General features: G+C 39.3%; 1 protein-coding gene across 10 annotated transcripts in view; it reads right to left on the reverse strand.

The window, feature by feature from the left end:
* Positions 1–24,620, reverse strand: part of B3GALT1 (beta-1,3-galactosyltransferase 1) — a 600,252-nt gene that overhangs the window by 54,219 nt on the left and 521,413 nt on the right. For 2 of the 10 annotated variants that reach the window (XM_060302309.1, XM_060302306.1), the window contains one exon: positions 23,055–23,171. The exons of the other annotated variants lie outside the window; for them this stretch is intronic. The gene's annotated coding sequence lies outside the window, so the exon portion shown is untranslated. The remainder of the gene's footprint in view (positions 1–23,054; positions 23,172–24,620) is intronic. 10 annotated transcript variants of the gene reach the window in all.

The raw sequence follows: 24,620 nt of genomic DNA on the forward strand, positions 1-24,620 counted from the left end.
GAGGATCCCACATGCCGCAGAGCAACTAAGCCAGTGCGCCACAACTACTGAGACTGTGCTCTAGAGCCCGCGAGCCACAACTACTGAGCCCGCGTGCCACAACTACTGAAGCCCGAGCTCCTAGAGCCCGTGCTCCGCAACAAGAGAAGCCACCGCAATAAAAAGCCTGTGCACCACAACCAAGAATAGCCCCCTTTCGCCACAACTAGAGAAAGCCCGCACGCAGCAACAAAGACCCATCGCAGCCAAAAATAAATAAATAAATATATAAATAAATTTTAAAAAAACAACCCTTCTTGGTCCAGCTTCTAAAAACCAATCAGTCCACTTTTCTCTCTGAGGGAAAATACGACATTTTGAGAAAAGTCACAAATCAGGGCCACTGTGTGTATACTCTTTGTAATACATTTTCCCCTGGAAAAAAATTGTAATAAATACAAAAGGACCTGAGAAATATGCCTCAATTAGAGTAAAATACAACTCTTTCACTGGGCTAAATGCACACCTGTAACTACCTACTCCTCCATGGAACTGTGATACATGTGACGGAGAGAGAGTGGAAATGGGTCACGCAGAATGTACTTTATTTTTAAAAAGATGTATTCCTTGGGGGAGTTTTAGATAAATGACTGAATGTCATTTCATTTCTGAGGTCTTTGCTCAGGAAGCCAAGTGTGCAGAGCGGAAACCATCTGCACAAGGTCAAAGATGGGCGAGCTGCTGCAAGACGCTCCCCCTGCACGAGCCCCTGCCAAAGCCGCAGGCACCAGCTCGTTTCCTCTGCATTGTTACCTGGAAGACTGCAGATACCCGGAATCATGCAGAATCCAACAATGTATGTTCCCAGATCGATAGAGCTGAGCACACTGTGAAATCTCTAGGATGAGAGAAGACACCACATATGCCCACACTGTACCACTGCCACGGCAACAGTTTTTAATTTTTGTAAAGCAATTATCAACTTATGTATAAATGATTACAGTATCTGAGTTCCAAGATCTTTGGAAAAATCTGACGTTGCAATCGAAACATAATTGAGCTATTTCAGAATAGAAAGCCTATTTGCTCCTTAAAACATTTAAATAGCTAAAAATTAAACAATGGCCCATTTAGAACAGAATTGCTTCACTGCAATTTTTTAAGGGTACATTTTAAGTGAACTTCCCTGCTTGATGAAAAGTTTCTATAGTTTAATACTGATATTTCCCAGCCTGGGATGTGTGTGTCGCTCTGCATGTGTGTGTTTGTGGGTGTGTTGGGGGGTGGGTGGATGTGGTCAGCAGTGATGAGTTAATTTCCTCAAGTGATCTGATCTGAAAACCCATCGGCAATCATTTGCAGCCTAAATAAATAATGTCTTGTACATATAGGCACTATTATTGTTTCAAACGTATGTAAATGCTCTCATAAGAAAAATGCTAATTCATTTTAAAGAGCTGTCGACTTCATTGCAGATTTTTGTTATTACTGGTTTTTAATTCCATGGAATAAAAAACATAGCAATTACCTACGGGCAACTGTAACATTTTAAATGTTAAGAAGGAGTTCTTCTGGAGTAGATGAGCTGAGATAATGTCTTTCAAGAGCTACTGATAAAGTGCTTGTACAGGGACTTACTAGAGATATACAAATAATGGTGATATGATAGATATAATGGATTTTCAATTATGAATGAGTCACATTATAAGAAGCACTAAGCCATTTGGTTATATTAAGTCTAGATGTTTGGGTCTAGCCCTGAAATAAAACACTTAGAAAACAATTAACAGCTGTTGCCTCTGGGGATAGGAGTGGACTACTGTGAGCAGCCAGTGCAAAGGCCCTTCTTTTTACTCTCCATACAACTATATTGTTTGGATTGTTTATAACAACCATGAATTCAAACCTTGCTTTTATATTTTAAAGGATATAACTGAATCACTTTGCTGTATAGCAGAAGTTAACACAGCATTGTAAATGAACTATATTTCAATAAGAAAGATAATAAATTAGAAAAAACAAAAATAATTTCAAGAAAAGCAACCACACAAAATAAGATCCACAGTCTCTCTGGAGCCCAGTGAGGTGCTGGCTCCCTCTTCTGCGTATTTATTCTCTTCTACTAGGCTTGGATTAGGAGCCTGAGAATTGCTTCTCATTCTGTATAACTTTGGAGCCTGCTCCCAACGTGACAATCATTTTCACCACATGCTGGGACCTGGGCTGCACACTTCCCATGAGGTCTGAGCTCCCAGGGAGGACTGCAGAGCAAGCTCCGTATCACCACATCCATGTGTTTGGGGTCTACAGGACTGCGGTATATTCCCACCCAACTGTGTTTTGTTGTGCAGATGCCTACGGATGCAGAGAGAAAGAATGATTCTCGCCTCCTGCCACCAAACATGTGTTGGCACACCCCAGGGAGCATGTGTGAAATCCTACTGTGTCCTACACCAGGAGGAGATTAGAGCTGGCTGGTCCATGGTGGCTTCTTTCCACGATAACTCTATGAGAGCTGATATTCAGGGTTAGGGATGTATACAATTCATGTGATATTTAATGTGTTTAGATTCAAAAAGCTGTAGCAAATTCCATGCAACACTTGCTAATATGGTAAGTTAATCTAAAATACTTTAAATTCTGTCCCCAAAAAATGCTGCCATGCTAAATTACCCCAAGTTAAGTAATGTCATGTTGTATTATGGCATGACATTCAGGTAGCTCATTGTAGCCAATAAAAACATTTATATCCTTTAGGGAGATTTCATGGAAAGCAGATGCACTGTATTTTTTTTTTTTTCTAAGGAATTTAGTCCAATTTTAGTAATGCATATGTGAGGTGGATAAAACACTACAAATAAAAGATTCTGGTTTTTATTTTATGCATAAACTAGACCTTGTTATTTTAAGTATAGTACAAGGGAAATGAATTATTTAAATCTAAGGTTCACATTTTCATTTCTGTCTGTCATATCTATATAGATTTTCCTTATTCATTCAAAGGAAGGACAAATAAGATGGGGTGACTTTCCTGATGGATGGTTTTTTTGATTTAGGACCAATATACACTAACTGGCTTTGTTTTCACTATGGTGTACATGTATATATATACACACACTATATACTATATATGAGAAATATATATATATATACACACACACAGTTTTTATTACTTTACTCTTTCAATTCTCTCTGTCTTTCCACACACATACACACTCACACACACACACACACACACTTATATATTCAGATCAGAATATGACTATATAATCTAGCCAAGCTTGTGTGGACAAAGAATGTCACCTGCCATTTCAGTGAACAAAGGATGTTGAGGCCATCAAGGCTTCAGCCACTGCAGCCACCCCTGATGGTACACCCTGAGGGGAAGTGAGGATGGAGATAAACAGGATATTGGCCCTAGATAGTTAAGGTGCATATCAAAGGAATGATTTCATTAAGCCCAGACTCTTACATCTTCCCATGCCCACAATATCACTAAATTCATTAATGTGAGATGTCTGGGTTTTTTTTAGTTAGCAGTAATCTTTTGATGTTCGACTACCTGTTTTTTCCTGTAAAAAACTCCTATATATCTTGGTTCCTCCCTAACCTGTTCAGAACAGTCGAACTACCTGAGAGGTGTATCCCAGGACTATCCCTTTTAGTCCTCTGTAAGGTCCTCGAATAAAACATAATTCTCAACTTTTAGGTTGTGCTTTTTTTTTTTCAGTCAACACATACATTGTCAAGTAGCCAGTGCATCAACTCATTATTCATATGGTTGATTGGCTCTTTCACCTTTTCTCACCTTTCACCTTGATGGATTTTTGTCACATAGAAACAACCCTCAATGAATACATTCAGTGAGTGGCTCTTTTGAAATAGTTTTTCATGTATGGTTTCTAAATTCAGTTCCAGAGAATGCTTCATTTCCACAAATGCTTTCTCTAGACTACACCTCTCAAAGCTAAGTGAGCTTAGGGCATAAAAGCTGTGCATCTAAACTCTTCATGATCTAGGAGAACTGATCAAGGTCAGGTCTCCTTTACAGAACTGCCTATCCCCAGGCACAAAAACAAGGATCAACAGAATCCTTCCTTTTGGGACCTCAACAGAAACTTCTCTTTTATAAGAGTGAAAAAATAAGCTTAAATAGAGTGTGAGGCCAAGTTATTTCCAGAAAAAATTTCAATATTAAGGAATAATTCCGGAGCCTCAAAGATCTACGGTTAGGTAGGAAAGCTGAGTTGCCGCTATTTTTAGCGTATTTACTACTTGCATTTTAGTTTGGAACTCGTATTTACATATTTTTATGTTTTGTTTTGATTTTGCTCTGTTGAGGAGGAGGATTTATTGGTATCAGGAGGGTTGTGAATAGGGTGCGGTGATAGTGAGTCAGGTGGCAGTTGTCCCTTCCTAAACATCTGATTTAATGGTAAGAAAGACTCCAGAGGTTGTTTGATCATGGGAATAATTAATCTTGAGGTTCCGAATTTTAAAAGGCATCACACAAGGATGCCTAGCACTGACGATCCTGGGAGCTGCTTATATGTCCCATGTTTTTCCTTCTGGGCTTCCTGTCTCAATGATTTTATGTCCGTGAAATAAAATAATGGGAAAAAATTCAGCAGGATGGACATAGAGTTAATATTGAAATGCTATCATTTCCTCAGCATGAACTTTTTATATTCAACAAATGTCTGATGAGAAAAGATTTGTATCGGGCCCTATTCTAGGTACTCGGAAACACATTAGTGCACAAAACAGAAAAACACCCCTGCTCTGGTGAAGCTTATGTTCTAGGGGAAGAAACTGTATGCATGCCCACCTTGTGTATATACATAATGCATTAATAGAACTTTCATTGAAGGCAGACAGAAATTACATTAAAACTAAGAGTCTCTGTCTGCGGGGTCATGTACACATTTCAGATTTCATAAAGTAATTAAATTGCCCTTTAACATTTGCTTAAACTTTCCCCCTCAATTCTTAATGAGATCACAATCTCTTCACAGTTCGACAAGAGCAGGAACAGGCACAAGGAATAAAGCTATGAAGAGTCATTTAGAGTGTTCTAGAAAGTGTGACTTCTCAAAACTTAAAATCAGGTTTAATGATTTGGATGGAAACAATTGTTCGAGCTCTCTCTTTACATTAGCTGGACAATCACTTTTAGCAAAAGTTAGTAAATTAAAAAAAATCTTCCCAACATATTATGGTAATTTTTCTTGGTTTCTGAAAATGATGGTCTCTTTTTGAGAGTTTTGATACATTTCATCCACACTGAGACAAACGCTTAGATGTTCCATTCACAGAGAAAATTATTACAGAATCAAGAGGCTGCATCTAGTACCATGTTAAGGGAATGATATCTACGGCAACGTAAATTGGAGCGCGTTCACTGAAATCATAGAAGTTCAACCCCTTGCAATATTTCTTCACGCAAGAGTGCCTCTAAATAGATGAAAACTCATTTGGCATTCAAAATATCTACTGAAGCCCTACCATGGATCAGATATTGTAATATACACTGGGAAAGGCTAAGTCATGGGTCATATTCTCAAGAAGCCAACAGCAAATAGGGGAGTCAGAAATAGAGACAATATAACTATAAATCAGTGTTATAATGATGGCATATTTAAGGTGATGTACAAAAATGGCCAAGGCTGTCCTCTATTCCATGGCCTCTCGAAAATGTTCCTGCAATCTCCCTTATCAAGCCTGCTCACTAGAAAAACAGCTTTATTTTTACTAATTTCTGTTTAATGTCTGGCATAATCCATCAGGTTCATTTCTGTTTTACCCTGTTCTCAGAGAAAAAGATAAAATATCTGTTTACAATTTCTTTATAAAACCCTTTGTTTTAAAATCAGAAAATTATTGCAACACAAAAAAAATATTTTAACTGGTGAATTTACTTAAATACCATCTCTTTCCAACAAAGATTTCAGGGGCAGAAAGCAGAAGATATAATCATAAGGCAAATAAAAAAGAAATAGAAAATAGACCCAAGTTATAAGCAGTCAGATAAGTTAACTGCAAGAGTTATTGTTACTAATAGCTGGGGGCTTTTTTAGATTTGAATTTGAGCTTCCCGGCAGCCAGTGCAAAGATGAGAAATGTGACAAGTTAGTTACATAATTAGAAATATAATGACAAGTATAAATATGCCAGTTTTTCAGGGGAGATCAAGTTATTTTGACGTTAAATCTAGAACAGCTTTTACATGGAGAGAGAAGATTAAATTATATAATGGCCACTATCCACATATTGAAGCATATTTCACACAACCAGTCCAATAAAATCCAAGGACAAATATTAAAGCAAATTTAGTGAAGGCAGTTCCAGAAGGAAGAAGATCACTATGATATAAACACATGGCTCAGGATATGGATACATGGATAAATCAATTGCCCTCCATTTTCCCTCAAAGCACTCCTTCATCTGGCATTAGAAGTATCTGCATTGCTGACAAGTCAAGGTTAATTCTTTGGAAAAAACCTTGGAGAGCTGGTTTTCTATAATTCTGCTTGATGGTGGATGGATGGTCTATAAGCTTTGAAATGTAAATCAACCAGTGGTAGGACTGCTAGTTTACGGTGAAAAGATGAGAAAACAAACCAGCCTGGATCCTTGCTTGTACGGGATGTGGAAGACATTCCATCTTAACACAGAAATGAGCTAACGGAATCAGGATTCTCCAGAGACACGTGATTGGACTGATTCTAAGACTTTAATAAATATCCCAAACATTAACATAGAACAGACAAAAACTGGTTTTATGGGGGAATTACTTTTAAGACAGATATAACAAATTATTTTAGTTAATTCAGGCAAATAAATGGGCCATTGGGCCAAAAAAATCAATAATGACTCTAAGCAGGACAAAAAGAAAGCAACCCACATGCAAAATAGAATTCTTCAGAGGCTTTTTTTCCCCCCTCTAATTAAAATTTTCAAAAGGGAGCACTGCTTTCATAGGGTCCCAGAATATTCTTCCCCTTAGATTTCTGTTCTAGAGAAATAATATCGAATTGTTTCTTCCTTTCCTTATAATTTTGAATCTCTTTTAATAATCTTTTAACCCTCTTAACCATATATCTGCTACACAGGTTCTTGGGAAAATGCAAATTATAGTTTCCCAGTAGAATTTTAATCCAAATACTCAGAAAAGCAAAGGAAAGCTGAGTTTGGTGGTGGAAACCTGGCTGTGCGATCACAGTGCTCACCAAGACTGCCTCTTAACCAAGTTACCTCTCCCACTTCCCGCATTTATTTGTTCTTGTTCAGAACCCATTGTTTGCAATCAGAAAGCAAGCAAGTACTTGAGGCTCTGAAGTCTATTTTACACCAATCCATATATAATTTCAAAGGTAGAAAAGGAAAGCCATTTCTTCTTTATCTTGATATTGGTAATTGGAGCTCTGTGAGACTATTTACCTTCCATCTTCCACGGAGGCCACGAGATGAAAGCAAGGTGAGAAACAGCACAGTCTTTGATCATTTTGACTTTGTGGAACTGGGTGGCCCAGATGAAAGTTAACAGTTTATCACATATGTGCATCCCCTCTTAAACTTTTTAAAAGAGGTAAATGAAAAGGATTTGTTCAACAAATAGCATGTTAGAAAAACAGTGACAATGAAGTTGACCTTTCTGTTACATCAAAGGGGCCTTACTAAGTGCCTTATGGATAAATTTCAAGGTTGAGGAAAATAACTGCTACACAGCAAAGCTTTTGGTTTTTGTTCTTTTTTTTTTTTTTTTTTTCCCTGTTGGCTTATTTAGAGAAGGCTCAAAATTTTAAACTGCCAGTTAAATTGGGTGCCTGCTAAATGAGGGAATTTTCAACATACAGTTTATTAAATGCTCTGGTTAATGTTATACAGAGTATAACGAAGGAGCTGGTACTCCTACTAGGTTTTTTAATGCAAAGGTGAATCAACAGAAAAAAAAAGTTTTCTTTTACTTTATTGACTAAGGCAATGTATTCTAGTGTGTATTTCTTTATTAAAAACATCAAATTTAACCAGACTTATCTGAGTAAGACATACATTCATTAGGCTCACTGTAAGGTTTTAGTTTATTCAGTGATAATACAGCTGAAAAAATAATTGAGTTGGACGAGTGTTAAACACAGAAGAACAAATTTCTGTTTCAAGAAACATTAGCAATATTTCTCAGCAGTTAGAGACAGACCTCCAGAATATGAGGAGGACTCAGAGCACTTGAAGTAGCAAAAATTGCATAATACGCCCACTGGGGCTCTGTCTTCCTACTGAAATATCTGTTGGTGGAAACTCCCAAATTCCTCTATTTGGGGGAAATCTCGTTTGAAAAATGAGCCAGTTTTGAAGTAAAAAGTGAATCAGCTGAGAGGTAGAGTCTCAGGCTGATCTCTTCATCCTTTCCCCCGTGGGATGAGAGTGAAGGAGCTGTGCTTAAAAGAGGAAAGGAGTTCAAGGAATTGAGAGAGAGAGACAGTCTGTATCCTATAACATCCTAACATTTCAAAAAAAATGAATGAATATCCATCATTCAGATGTTTGTTAACTAGATGCCATGCAGGTCAAACATCAGGTTGGGAGCTACATTTTTCAGTTCTAAAAATAAAAAATGATAGATGATGCCTGCTTTATCCTTTGAGTCTCCAAAACATCAATCATTTGGGTTATTTATACTGGGGAAAGGTTAGTTCCTACCTGGTCCCCATTCTTTTTGGACTCTTCCTTAGTAACAGGATTTTGCTCCCATCTGTACCCTTCCTATACTCCAGGAAAGGCAGACTCCAGCTCCAAATGAGTCACTAATCTAAGCCACTCCATGGTGGCCTCATTTCCTCTGTCAGTGATTGCGTTATGCGGGCACATTTGATTCAATTCAGTGAGACTTGAAAGGAGATTTGCTGAGGGCTTCTGGGAATGGTTTCCTTCACTCTGAGAAAAAGGCATACATCCTCCCTTTTATGCTGCCACACGTTAATGTGTCTACACTGTGAGCAAGGAGAGTGGAAAGATGGAGGGAATGGGAATCTGGGTTCCAAAGGACGTGGTTGAATTAACCAATCCTGGGCTTACCTGACTTCCACATGCTTGTGGTTATTAGAGATAAATTCCCTGAAGGCACCTTAACTGATCAATTTCTAGTCCCCTCAACTACACCTTCCATTTCTTTTTCCTCTTCATGCGCCAACCCTATTTACCCTATTTATCTAATCTTCGCTCTATCTTTCTACCTACCTACCCAATTACCTACATATCTACCTACTATTATCTATCTATCTATCTATCTATCATCTACCTACCTACCTACCTATCATCTATCTATAATTCTGTCCTCCTGTCTTGGTTTTGTTCCTGAAAGTCTTTCTTTTGGGCTCTTACAATAATTGCTAATTGATCTCCCTGTCTGTAGCACTGGTCTCTGGATACTTCCAGCAGACTGCAACCATCCTGCCTTTTCTAGAAGGGAAACTGAATCACATTATTCTTTCACTTAAATTCTTTAACAGTGTCTTACTATTGGGAATGGTGAATATGAGTCCAAATTATTTTCATGTTTACAAGGTATTCTATAATCTGGTTCTTGCCGAGCTTTCTATCCTGAAATAATCTTTATTAGGTATTGTTTAACTGGCTCCTATTCATCCTTCAAGACGCAGCTAAAAAGCAAGAAGTCCCCTCTGCGGTACTGCTGACCCATTCAGCTCATTGATCACTCCCTCTTTGTGCCACCTCAGTATCTTGCAGGTCACTTTATCAATACTTGTCTCACAATATTCTTTGTACTTGTATACAAATCTCTTGTATTTGTTTGTAAGTCTGCCTTCTTCAATAAACAACAAACTCCTTGAAGCCAGGGGCTATGCCTTATTTACTTCTGAATCTTTAGTGTTCAATCTAGTGATTTGCTTATACTAGGTGTTTAATAAATATATTGTGATTGATTCTAGAGGGAGGTCTACAGTGCAAAGGTGTGACATTTTAACTCAAGAGAGCTTAATTTTCAGGGTGAGAAATGTATATAACATCTCTTCTACCTTTACCTTGAGCTAATAATGCCTATGTCGTGATATGGGGGAGATCAATGTCATAATAACCAGGATCCCATCAAAGAGATTAAATTATTATTTTTTGATTTGCATTTGTTTTGGAAAATCATTCAGAAGCTATTCAGAAGCCTCTCAGAAGTCATAAGTTGCATTAAATAATGATCAAAGTATGAATTGTTCAACAGATCAATCCATAAAGAAGTAGTTACTGCATGTACGAGATCCAATGATCCAAAGATCAAAACAATGTAATTTTTATCCCCATTTACAAGGAGAAAATACAATTTTGGCTAAGGGTGTATCATAATGTTCACAGAAACATGGCAGCCTTGATCCACGCTTACTTTATGTGGAGAAAATTTATGGCTTTCTTCACAAAATGCATGAAATGGATTCATTATATGACCCTCTGGGCACATGTGCTCTATATTAGAGGCCTGATCAAATGATCATATTGACAGCAAAGTCAAGTGAGGAAATAAAATTCTATAGCAAAAATTCCTCATTATTATCCTTCAGAGACTGCCCAAGTAGACCCTGTTCAAGGAGAAGGCAGTATACTGAAGCCAGATTTTGGATGTACAAGACTGCTCTGAATTTGGGATCTGCCTAATTTTGACTTGGAAAAGCCTACTGGTTAAAGCATGGCCCCCAGAGTAAGGCTGCCCAGATAGGAATCCTACTACTCACTAGCTGTGTGTCCTTGGTTGAGTTCCTTACCCTCTCTGTGCTTTTGTTTCCCCAAGTGTAAGTGGGGGTGACAATAATGCCTATGTATAGGGCTGTCATGAGGATTTAAATGTGTTAATGTTTGTAAAACACTTAGAACACTGCCTGGCACATAGGAAGTGCTATGCAAGTGTTTGCTGGGTAAACAGTAATTTGTATTCATCTCCTGACACAGTTCCAGCAAATAAAAATCTAAAGTGGAGAGCTTTGCATTTATGCCACATCTACACGAAAGGGCAACTAGAAGAAAATAATGTAATAATGTATCTAGGAAAAAAGGAGGCACTTTGCTCAAGAACTTACTTAGGTCAATACAAATGGTAATCTCAAACCTTTGGCTAGGCATTTTTGTAATGGGAACAGCCATTAAAAGGTAGAAAAATTGCTATTTTAAACAACTCCTGATAGAATAGGGACTTGCACAATTTGACAGGAAAAGGAGGAACAGAGGGTTGATGGAAGGAGCCAACCAGGCTTTGCACAAGAAGGAGGAGGTGAGAGAGATGGGGTCTTTCCACTCGAAAAATGCTTTTCTTCCTCTGCATCAGTTTTAAACCCTTGCCTCTGAATTTGTGCTTGAAAAGTGTGTGATTGTATGGGTTAGGGTGGGGAGGGGATGGGGGTAGGGATGGGTGGTCCAACAGTTATCCGTTAGAGACTCAAGAATAGGAAAGCTTGGCCATAGCTTATCCAGTGGAGACATCTCAAATGGAACCAGACTCACAGCACTCATCCCGGCCTAATAGTACGAGTGGACGGAGGCATCTCAGTCCACTCCCATTGCCCTAGTTGAGCCCCAGTGGAGTGTTAGTCTAGACCGAACAACTCAGCTTAGAAGAAATATTCCTTCAGAAAATTAGGTGCTAAAATCTCAGTTGAGACCAACTCACTGGGGAGAATTTGATTTCCCGTTTGGTGGGTTGAAACGGTCTTAGTAGATGTGCAAAAGGAAAGGGGGGCAGACCTGAGTGCCAGGGGGCAAGCCTGGGAACTTGAGTGTGCCTCCAAGGGGACAGCTGTGAAAGAACTGCTTTCTTCCAGCGCTTTTTATTGTACTAGGAGACAGTCTGATGAAGTATACAGTTAAGAAGGAATCCCCACCTCTTCTGGAATTCTCTTTAAGTATTGCTGACGCCAGAGAAGTCTGAACCACTTGTCCACTCTTGCATGGTGGTGGCTGTGAAGAAAACGAAGGAGTAAAAGGCACAGGGAGGTGGGCCCGCCCCACCTTGGCCCTTCTGTTTGCATCTGTGCAGATCTGGTAACATCTGTGTCTATAATCTCCACGCTGTTAACCACTGGGCACAGAGTGATTTTTTTTTTTTAATTTTTATTGGAGTATAGTGGCTTTACAGTGTTGTGTTAGTTTCTGCTGCACAGCAAAGTGAATCAGCTGTGCACATACAAATATCCCCTCGTTTTTGGATTTCTTTCCCATTTAGGTCACCACAGAGCATTGAGGAGAGTTCCCTGTGCTATACAGTAGGTTCTCATTCTTGGTCTATGGCGGAGCTGGGAGTTACGGGAGGAGAGGGAATGCAGAGAGGCAGGGATGGAAAACTCTGGAGGGATCTACAATGACATTCACCTTCCTCAATATATACTAGAGGAAAGGGTCTTTTTGATGTTGGGGTAATAATATGTATTATTATCCAATAATAAACTAACAGTTTTCTTTGAAAAGATCTTTTCAATAATAATTGTTATTATTATAATCATCACCATCATTATTATTTGGAATCTGCCATTAGTGAGCACTTACGTGCCAGGAACTGTGCCAAAGGCTTTATTTACACTTTCATTTAATCCTTAAAATATTATGCCCATTTTGTTGGTCAGAAAATCAAGACCAGAGAGGTTAAGAAACATACTAGTGTTGTATAGTTACTGACAGAGCCAGGATTAAAATGCAGATCAGTCTGACCCCCAAGCCTGTGCTCTTAACATTCTCTACGTCCATATATATGTTAGGGTATCAGGCCCATCAGAAGGAATGCACTATACAACCCAGCCACAAAGACATGGTGATATCTTCTTGAGGCTGAGAAAGAACTAGAAGTTATCCAATGATCTGTCTCCTGATGCATCATAAGAATTGAATAAATTATATGACACGTGAGCTTAATGGCTGGTACCAATTTTAAAAATGCCAGGAAACTCTTTGGCTTGAAAGAAATCAAGGGAGCTGTTACAGGGCTAGAATGATCTGTGTCAGAAGAGCCCTGATATCATTTCAAGTCATCTTTGCACTTAGACTCTGCACTGGCAAGGGAGCATTGGACCCTCTGGCTGGGAGGAAATGTACATGGGAATATGGTATTGGCTGGACTGGGTACGACGCAGTCATGAAATATCATTAATTTTTCTCACATCACTTCCCCAACTCTGTTTTGTTGGTTTGAAGGTTTCCCCCTTCCCTCCCTTGATCATTTTCTTGGGTTCATTTCATAGATCTTTTGGTCATGGTGGGGACATTAGAAGAGTTTCATTTTCAAGTTATAGAGAAGTCAAGTGTCATCTAAATCAAAACTCTAATCTCTCATCCAATTTAAAGAAACTATTTCCCAGCTCAGACCTGGCGGGCCACATGGCAGGACTGGGGACATGGGCTTCTGCATTACTACTCCACTTTACTTTTCTACTTTCTCCTCTCCTCTGCACCCCATCACTATGTTGCCCCTGGCTCTGGCTTCCTGCCCCTGGCTCTGCTAGGGGCAGGAAGGAGGGGAGGGATGAGAGGAAGACCGCAAGGTCTCACCTGAATGGGGCTCCTGTAATCTGGCATCGATATTCTTTGTGATGGCAGATACCCAAATGCTGGCTCTGGCTCATGGGGCAGATTCACGATTTCTTTAGGTGTCTGCCCATCACCTCAGTCCTCACCACCAGGACCCCCTGGCACAACTCAGCACTGACACAGGTGACGTACTCTCTACTGATCTCCTCTCAGCTCCCGATCTTTGGGCTCGAGGGAACCTCTTGGGAAAGGTCCTTTAAAGATGGCTCTAGGGGCTTCCCTGGCGCCGCAGTGGTTGAGAATCTGCCTGCTAATGCAGGACACGGGTTCGAGCCCTGGTCTGGGAGGATCCCACATGCCGCGGAGCAACTAGGCCCGTGAGCCACAACTACTGAGCCTGCGCGTCTGGAGCCTGTGCTCCGCAACAAGAGAGCCATGATAATGAGAGGCCCGCGCACCGCGATGAAGAGTGGCCCCTGCTTGCCACGACTAGAGAAAGCCCTCGCTCAGAAACAAAGACCCAACACAGCAAAAATAAATAAATTAATTAAAAATAAAAGTATCAATGCCACCGTGGATGTGAGGATTAAATTAGTCAATGCTTTAAAAAAAAAAAAAAAAAAAAGATGGCGCTAGCTCAGCAACATTTAGCAACATGCCCTGTTCAGGAAAGGGTGATTAAGGGGGTCACAGAGCTAAGATCAGTAAACTTTGGCATGCCTCGCTTGGATGGAGAAGTACCTATCATTGGGATGGTCCATGATTCTTAATGGGTCAGGTTTGAGGCCTCAGCAGAGACTTAAGACAGTGAGAAAAATTAATCTCTTCAAGAGAAATGTGATCAGATACGTAGAACCAGAAAGTTTTCATTTGATTGAGATGGTAGACCTAACTCTCCAGCTTTAGTGTCAGGTAATTTTTTTGACCTCCTTTTTTCAGTTTGTTTACTTCTGATGAGGAAATAGGGACGTCATTTGTTGTACTAATTATCAATACAGCTATCTTTTTTTTCTCTTTTTACAATTTATTTTTTTAAGAGACAAATGGTGTTTTTTAATTAATTTTTTTTTGGAGCATAGTTGATTAACAATGTTGTGTTAGTTTCAGGTGTACAGCAAAGTGATTCAGTTATACATATACATGTACCTATTCTTTTCGAAATTCTTTTCCCATTTAGGCTATTACAGAGTATTGAGCAGAGATAACCTGTGCTTGTTGGTTATCTATTTTAAATATTATAGCTATCATGTTTGAGTACTTGCTAGTATAGATACTTCATATAAACCCCACAGCAGCCCTATAAGATGGGTGCTCTTATCTCCATGTGACAGATGAGGACATGAATGCCAGATCACTCAGCAAAGGGAACAGTGAGAATGGGCAAAGCCAGACTTCTCCCCATGCTGGCTCCGAAGTCTGTGGTTTTCTTGATATTTCATATCGCATGTCGAAGGCATGCTGTGGCCGCTGATGGTCTCGCAGCTGGCCAAAATACAGACTGGCCAGATCATAATCATGGGTCAAGGGTTTCTTATTTCTAGCTAACTGAATGTGCAGCAGTGATTCTCAGCCTTGATTGTACATATAATCATGTGGGAATCTTAAAAAAAAAAAAAAAAAAGACATGCTTGAGACCCACCCCAAACCAATGAAGTCAGAATCTCTGGGACCAGGAATGAGCTTATATATGTATGGGGCCCAAGCTCTCCAGGTGTTTCTAATTGCAGCCAGGGCTGAGAACCACTCATTTCTACAAAGAGATAATGCTTACTTTAAGTACTTGCTGGGTTGTAGGTGAGAATCATGGTCTCTAAGAAACAGAAGGAGGTTTTGACAAAGAAATACCAGCAGAGAATATGAAGTTATTTTGTATATATATGCATATATATACACATAATTTTGTACACTCCTCCAATACATCACTTCTCATACTCAATCATTAAAAAAAAAGAAATACTAGCAGATACTTATATATAACCAAAAGGGAAGTTATAAAACAGTACATCCTTGATATTTGTTATAAATATTCCATATTCCTAAAGGCCGCTCTGTGCTCATATATGTGATAAAGGAATGAAGATACACATTTAATTATTATATTTATTATCACCTGCCACTTAACTTACTTCAAGTTATCATGTAACTTACTAAAATATTATAACATAGAGAGAAGATTAAAAACAGAAGGAAGTTCTTTCTGGCAACAACCTAAGGTCACATTATTAAATAAGACCTGAACAAGGGTAGTAAGAATGCAGCCAACTACCAAATAAACACATTAACTACCAAAGCACCATTCCTTTAAAGAGAATCAAATAATGCTGTAGAACTTCATTACCATTTCCCCATATTTATTTAACTTGATCCTTATAACCTTTCTGTAAGGCAAGCGATGTTGTAACTCCTGTGTAACAGATGAGGAACCCGAGATTCTGTGTGTGGACAACTAACTCAAGGTGGAATTGACAGCTAGGTTTCCCGGCTGAAAATTGTCCTCGTCCCACTAGTGTGCACTAACAGGAATGATCTAGATTCATTCAGAGTAAGAGGCAGACCTGCTATTTGCATCTGCGTTGACTTAATAGCTATAGTGATTCAGAAAAGCTGACTAGTGGGAATGACTGGAAATGAGCAGTGGAAATTGCTTTCAATGTATCACTCATGAATCAATGGTTCTTGCTGATTTGAACAGTTGGAAAAAGTTTACTGATATGAAATTGGAAAAGCAGTTGTAGAAAAGCCCTAGGGCTGAACAGAGCTTTGTCAGCTTTCACAGAGGGCTTTTATCTTCTCATTTGACTTCATGAGCAGCGAGCAGAGTGAAAATGGATGTCGTCCCCTAAATGAGAACTCAGCAGCAAGATGAAATCTGAGGTTTGGCCCCTGAATTCATAAGGAAATCTTTACATGAATAATTCTAGATCCAAGCACTCCTGTTAAATGCTCAGTGAAGCATGACATTCAAGGATCTTATGCATTTTGTTCCAATTAGCTAGTTGATTTATTTCAGCAATAGGAAATAAAATATTTCTAATAATATTACATAAACGAGTGCTCTGTAGTGTTCATCAATGAAAATTATACTATTTATTTGAAAGTCAGCATTCACATGACTTCTTAACTGCAACACAGTTGAGAACCTGATTGGAATGGCACGTGAACTCTTTCTAGAAAACCTAAGAGAAGTCCTGTCCAAGGGGGGAGCTGTGTCACTACCAACTGAAATCTGAAAACAAGGACTAAGGAGAATAAAAGCTGCACTGGGATGATAACCTGGAACATAAAGCCCTTTTTGGAATCAGCTTCTCTGTTGATTCTCTATGCCAGGCTGTGCATCTGGTGGTTTTCACTCTGTTCTATGCTCCATTGATCCTGACCATTTTCCCACAGGACCCTCACATTTGCTTTTTACAGATCTGGTCTTCTGGCTCAGATTCTTCCTTTGTTTTATTATTCAGCTATGGAATTCTTGACCTTGCCTTATACCAAGTGGTGATCATTACTCAAAGCAAAGTTAGCACCTGCTTTTAGGTAAGGCCAATTGTATGCTATTTTAATGCATTGACTTCCCCAGGGCCACAGATTTACGTTGATCTTGTGGTATGAGTCGGAAGTGCACATCAAATGAACGGGCAGATTAACACATGTGGTTGGTTTCAATGCTTTTTACACAACAGTAATAAATACTATCTTTAAGTGTTGTACTTTAAAACAGCTTTACAGTTTTATGTTTTTTTTAAAAAAAAAAAACGAACCCTAAACTACCATAAAAACACAAAGTCCTCATTCACTCCAAGCACTAGTTAGATATGAGAGGGTGGCCTCTTCTCTTGTTATCATTGTTCACATGTGGTTTTCACATTGTCGTAGTAACATTTTGTCCTACTGTGCTTGGAATACTGTGTGCTCTCCTTTTAAATATGCATGCATTTTACGTAGGCTTTCTAAATATTTCCACAATTCAGATAGTCATAATTTTCACTGTCACAGAGTTTATCATATTAAAGTTCCAAAGTTTGTTTCATCACTCCTAATTGTTGAGCATTTGGGTTGTTTCCAGTTATGTGCTATTACAAATAACGGGGTTATAAACATTTTTGAACAAGTAAGCTTAAAAGCTACTTTCTTTAGATAATTCTCCAAGGTGGGGAACACTAGCTCAAAGGTCATGATCATTTCATTTAGCTCTTGCAGTGCCTGAATGCTTTCTAAAAATAACATGCTAATTAGCAGTACGTGGACAACTCTATCCTTTTTTACCTCCATGAATGTTTATACTGTCATGAAAAAAAACGATGTGGCTTCAAAGCTCTGCAAAAGCAATAGGCTATGAACACTGTCTGCAACTAAGTGTGCCCACAGGACTCCTCAGAGGTGCATAAATCTCCTTGTGGTTGGCCACCAACCTGCCGGCCCAGTGACAGGGGCCACCATGTATGCTAATCACTCAGCCTGTGCACTGGGTGCAGTTGAGCTGGCCTGCTGGAATTCAGTACTCTGGGGACAGCTTGGGGAACAGAGTCAGGGAGCAATAAGTTGGAGTTTGAGAAGGAAACAGGCTAGATAAGGTGGCTTGGAATTCTCCCATTAGTCCCAGCTTGGAATTCCTCACGCCATCTCTGTCATACCCATTTACTATTGGTGGTTACTCCCCAGGCCGACCCTCCCCTGTTGCCATGGCTAATGGTCATGTTATTTCTGCTCTATGCAATCACCAGCCCTGGCTTCTGCCAGAGGTTACTGGCCTGGAAAAACTGCTTTTAAATCAAATGAGATGGGGGGTGTCCTTAAGACAGAGGAAGTTAATGACCGCAGAAACTTTGCTGAATTTCATTTCACCTGCCTGCAGGACTTGGCATTTGAAACCAAGATTAGCTAGAAGGGAACATTGTTTCTTTGACCTGCCCTCCCGGGAATCTCTGGGGAGCTACCTAGACAGGATCAGAAGGTTTCTTCCCCATCTCCTCCACCTCATGCTAAGCAGTCACCTCACCCTTCCTTATTATTTGCTCTTAAAGGCATCAGCTCTGTTGGGGATAAGGAAATAAATTCCCAGCTAGCTTCATGGTAAGAAAATGTGTGGAAAATGATTAAACTTTTTTTTTTTCTTTCAGATTCCAGAAAAATAACTCCCACTCTGCTGGTGGAAGCACCGCATGGTGTCTCCGAGTCAGGCGTTAGGGGGAGGCGTGAAGGGAGTATGATGGCTCTCGCACCTCACTTGCCTCAAGGAAATAATAATGGCATGGACTCTCAGCTTCTACCATCTTTCCTCACCATGATCAGATGTAGTTAACACGAAGATACATAGAACAATATCCCCTGGTGGGCCACTAACATTTGGCATTGTTTTCCTCTGTGTAGTTGAGTTCAGTGATTAAACCTCATTGAAAAAGGTATTACATTTTTTGGACCCTCTTTATTCTTTCTAATCACTTTTCCTTTTCTTTCAAACTTTACTTGTTTCGTATGAGATTGGGGGGGGGGCATAACAGAAGGCAGAAATAGTAACTTTAAAATTGTCTACCTTATTCCCCGTGAGTGCCGACCTGCAGCACACAGCCTGTTTCGTGTTCTCTGCCAGCCACCACAAATCAAATGTCCCACCAGACTCTACGCCCATACATGAGGGAGAACTCTCCAGTAATCAAAAGAATCATATAGTCAGAAGCTCTATTATTTAATCTAAAATGTTTCTTTCTTGAATGTATTCTTGTTATTCTCTTTATTCTTACTAATAAGATAATTTCATTATCTTGTAAACATAGCTTTTGAAGGGACTTGGATAGATAATATAATTAGACTCACCTATTTAGGAAGGTTTCACAAATGATTCCAGCTTTTAGAAATTATATTTAGAAAAATACTTGCATACTTTTCTACTAAGAATCTTTTTTTTATATATATTGATTTTAGGTCTTTCTTATTTTCTGATATGGATTTAAAAAAATTTATTTAATTTAATTTATTTTTGGCTACACTGGGTCTTCGTTGCTGCATGGGCTTTCTCTAGTTGCGGCACGGGCTTTCTCTAGTTGCGGCGAACAGGGGCTACTCTTCATTGGGTTGCGTGGTCTTCTCATTGCAGTGGCTTCTCTTGTTGCAGAGCACGGGCTCTAGGCGCATGGGCTTCAGTAGTTGCAGCATGTGGGGCTCAGCAGTTGTGGCGCACGGGCTTAGTTGCTCCGCGGCATGTGGGATCTTCCCGGACCAGGGCTTGAACCCATGTCCCCTGCATTGGCAGGCTGATTCTTAACTTCTGCACCAGGGAAGCCCTCTACTGAGAATCTTAAAGCACATACTCTGTTAAAATAACTTTCCTTCCAGGAGTCAGGAATGGCGTATAATTACTTATTTTATTTATGGAATAATTGAGATAACACACTACATTCACTCAGAGGAGGAGATTCTTTTATTGTGTTGTTGTTTTATCTAATATTGCAGTTCTCTGATTCTGAATGTGTATTTTTAATTTTTCTTAACTGGGGTGAAATTCACATAAGAGAAAATTAACCATTTTAAGTGAACAATGCAGTGGCATTCAGTACATTTGCCACGTTGTGCACCACCACCTCTACTAACTTCCAAAATCTTTTCATCATCACCCCAAAAAGAAACCCTGTACCCATTAAGCAGTCACTCTCCATGCTCCCCACCCTCCAGCCCTTGGAACCACCAAGAACTTTCTGTTTCTATGGATTTACCTATTCTAGAAATTACATATAAGTGGAATTATATGTGACCATCTGTGTCTGGCTTCTTTCACTTAGCATAGTGATGTCAAGGTTGGTCCGTGTTGTAGCATGTATCAGTACTTCATTCCCATGTGTTTTTAACAGCATGCGACTCTAACACTTTCCAGTCTCTAGTGCTTTCAAGCTAACGTTGGCTTGAAAAATAAAAGCAAAGATAACAAATCCATGGGGTTATATTTCATATTCAACTTCTAGAAAGCCAAAGTATTGTGGAACACACAGATTTACCCAAGAACTGCAGGATGCCTCCCTCCACAACGAGGCATCCCCATTTATTGGGCCATTCCTAGTGTTACTGAAAGAAATGAATAGCCTATAGCCTGTTGGAGATCTTCAACTTTGAAATGCCTTTAAAAATTTTTCTTTTTATTTGAAAGAACTTTCTTCCATGGTCTTCAGCCGTGTGATTTACATACAAGAACATCACAGCTTTTGTAGTTAACTCTGAAAAGCCTTTCCCTGGTCCCTTTTGGTGCATTCTGTCAATGACCATAGAGTGACACCTCCACACTAACTCAGGCTGCCTGTCAGGTATGATAACACCTGCAGAGTTGAAATACAGTTGAAGTCCATCACTGAAACTTCAGCAGGGATCACTTCTCTGCTTTCAGAAAAGTGGCATTTTGGTAGTGGCAGGAAACAATTCCAGGGGACAGCTATGCTTCTAAAGTATAGCAATTTAGTCAATAAGTCAGGCTTTATCGACAAAGTGTGCATCTGTAAGAGTGTGTCAAGATGTACTAACAAAAAGATGTGAGAGTCCCTGGGAGCTTTATGGGCAGAGAACTACTGTGGGAATTGACTATTTATTGAAAGTGCTTAACAACAGACAGCTGTGTAGAGATGTCATCATAATAGATGTCTTCTCTTTGTGAGTTCTTACAATTTTAGTGGGCCTTTCAGAGTACAGAATGTCTGTCTTCCTTAGAGCACGATTACTAAAGTTGATCGTTGAAAGCAGAGCTCTCAACCTTTTCTATGCCAATACACATACAGGAAAAGATATTAGAGCAGCACATCGGGGTCAATGGTCAAAGCTGATCATGTCTGGAGATGACTGGACCAGGGGTTCTGGTCACTCCGGGCCCCATGAGCCATCCCTAGGGCTCAGAGTTCAGTATTGCAGCACACCAGCTTGGAGGCGCTGATCTAAATCATTGTGTGCAATGCAATATTATCCATAAACATTTGTCATTCGAGACTCTTCCGTCACAGGAAGTCTCTGTTTGCAAAAGCTGCTTTGCAAACTTGATTCTCTGTCTTGAGGTACTGTCTTGAATATGGTGGATGTAACACAGCAAAGATAAAAAATGAACTCTTGTGTGATGTTTTCTTGAGTCTCTCTGAAACTTCCTTGAGATCTGTGATCCATTCAGTGAGACAGACCTTGGCAGTTAGCCAGCAAATAATGGTCCTCACGTTCACATTGACATTTTGATATACATTTTAAAAAGCTGAATGTTTTTAGGATGTGTGATATTAAGAGGAAGGGATTACATATGTGGTAAATTCTTTTAATAGTTTTCCACAATTCTCTGAACAGATGGATCAAACTCTCTCATCCAGTGATTACTCTGAAATTAATAAGTTATGAGTTTGAGTGGCACTGTGAGAACAATACAATATGTGATGCTCTGGTTCTTACTGTTCTTTTTGACGGCTGTTTTCATAAACTGACATTCATATTTGGCCTTGCCTGCTGGGCACTGAACCACAGAGCCCGTGGACACATGAAATGACCAGTACCTACAAATTAGTGAGAGGCACTAATAGCTTCTCTGAGCGTGCATACCAAGGGATTTGTACTTCAACAGTCATTCTCGATGTAGTAGCTATGATCAATAAATACTAACCAACGGAAAAAAAGCATATTGATCAGGGCTAACTGCATCAGAAAAACAGGAAATCACTGTGGATATATTTTATGCAAGTCAGAGCCTTTCCACAATAGAAAGAAAATGGACCTATCACAGCAGGTAACTTAAAGAAATCTGTTGGTCTTAAAATATCTACCAACCTGAAATACTTCTACTACCTTCCTGATGAGTCTGCCATTCCCTTCTCATCATGCAAACCATTAAATTCTGATAATCTACACACGACAAGCAATTCCAAGTGGCTCCAGATGTCCTTCTTCTGCTACGTGGCCTGTTTAAAAAGACTGAAGAAATGTGTGGAGAGAAAGAGAAAAAAAAAAAATAACCTGGACATTGTTGTCCAAATACTTCACCTATGTCTGGCATCTAGTTACATTCAATGAACGGATGAAAAAAGTGAATGAATGAAAAAAGATGCATTTCTGCTTGGGTAAGTCCCTCTTAAGGCTCTTCTGGACTCTCAGGTGATAGTACACCTGCAGAGATCTAGCCTCCTCCCAATTCTGTGACCAAAATCTTTGCATTTGATGTCTTTGTTAATTGATAGGTGTCCCATCAGGAGATAAAGATGGGTGTAAGAATCAGCCCAGGTACCCTGACTTTCCAAGGAGGTACTAGGGAGTCGCTCTGACTGGCCCACCCCTCATTCTAGCAGAATGGGATAAGTCAGAGAAAATGGTTTGCTTTAACGTTTTAATCAATCCCTAAGAATTTCACTCCAAAGGATTTGCCACCCCTCCCATTTGTGCAGGTTGATACTCCTTTATAAGTTCTCTTTTCCTGTGAAAATGTGGTCCACAAGAAACCACAAGGTTCTGCTTATTGAAAGGACATAAATACATAAGTTACTTTCAATGCCAAAGTTGTCTCCAAATCCTAAGGAGGGAAAAAACAAAATATCGAAGCGGCTGTTGGGTCTCTATTTTACCTGCTAATGGAAGAAGCATAGAGACTCTTCTCTTTGTGTCCACTATACATAAAACTTAGTTCTGTGTTTCCACACAATTTATGCACTGATGAGGAAGAATGTTCAAGCACTTCAATCCTAGAGGAAAGGAAAAAAAGGACAGGAAGATGAAAAGTATAGGAGAGGAAAGGTCATAGGGAAACAGAAGAAGAAAATGGACATGGAGTTGATGGAAGGGAGAAGCAGGGAAAGGAAAAGGAGAAAAAAATGCAGAGGTGACAATAGAAGTAAAGTAGAACACAAGAGAGGTGAAGCAGGTAAATGGTGAACTGATTCAGAGTTAAGGAGGAAAAGCTGTTTCCTAGTTTATTATTCAACCACAAATGTACATCCACCAAACGTCTACACTTTTTGTCGTACCTAGCATTGGTATTCAAAACACATGGATCGGATGAACGGATATGTTACAGATCATCCCTAAATTCATGCTTGTTCTAGGCCGGTGGTTTTCAACTTCAGAACTATTGACAATTTGGGCTAGATAATTCTTTGTTGTGGGGACTGACTTGTGCATTGTAGGATGTTTAGCGGCATCTCTGGTCTCTAGCCACTACATGTTCCCAGTCAGTTGTGACAGAGGAAAATGTCTTCTGTCATTGCCAAGTATCCCCTGAGGGCAAAATCACCCCTGGTTGAGAACCATTGTTCTAGGCGTATGGACCCAATGGAGTAAATCCACTCAGTGCTTGAAATATACTTGGTAATTAATGACAATACACTGTTAGGGACATCAAGGTACAAATATGTCATATTGTTTTAATTGTTCTCAGGAGACTGTAAATGTCCTCCTTTGGAGGAATGCTATAACAATATCATAGGAGGTTTTGTTTTTCCTAAAGTGTTTAGTTGGTAGATACGATGATTCATAATGATCATTAGCAATTGGTATACTAATAAATGTCATCAAGTGTCATGTCCATATATGTAGTTTGTTTACTTGTTCATTTTACACCTCTGTTATTACAAAAACTCTATTATAAACTCTATTTTCCCCAAACTCTACTAAACAGTGGGATTATATATTTTTAGTTCCAAGTTAAATCTGGTATGTGCTTGATACTCAGAAAAATTCAATGTGATTTTAATTGTCTCTTACTCTTCTCTCCAGTAGTCACTGGGAAGTTACTACAATCTACTTTTACTCCATATGAGAAGATCATTACTTGATCTTAAAAAACAAAACAAAAAAACCTTAGCACGTACACAGAGAAGAAACACATGTAAGTGGAGACCAGAACTGAAAGACAGAATTCTAAGCATTTTTTTTCAAAGACAAAACAAAGCCAAATAATACCAAACTCAAGGTGCACAATGGCAAGAGGAATTCAGAAAGTTTTTCTAAATGTTACTCCCAATTGTCTTATGATCTAAATCATATTTCTCACTGTAGACCCTCAGATGTTTAGAAAGCAGAAATTGAAGTTATACAATGTCCCATTTCACAGGCTAGGAAACCAAGGCAGGGAGCCGATGAAAATAAAATAGATTCTTGTGACATGTTTGTCAAAGAGTATGTCAGATACAGAG

Source organism: Globicephala melas, chromosome 7 (assembly GCF_963455315.2).
Source record: "Globicephala melas chromosome 7, mGloMel1.2, whole genome shotgun sequence".
NCBI classification, from domain to species: domain Eukaryota; kingdom Metazoa; phylum Chordata; class Mammalia; order Artiodactyla; family Delphinidae; genus Globicephala; species Globicephala melas.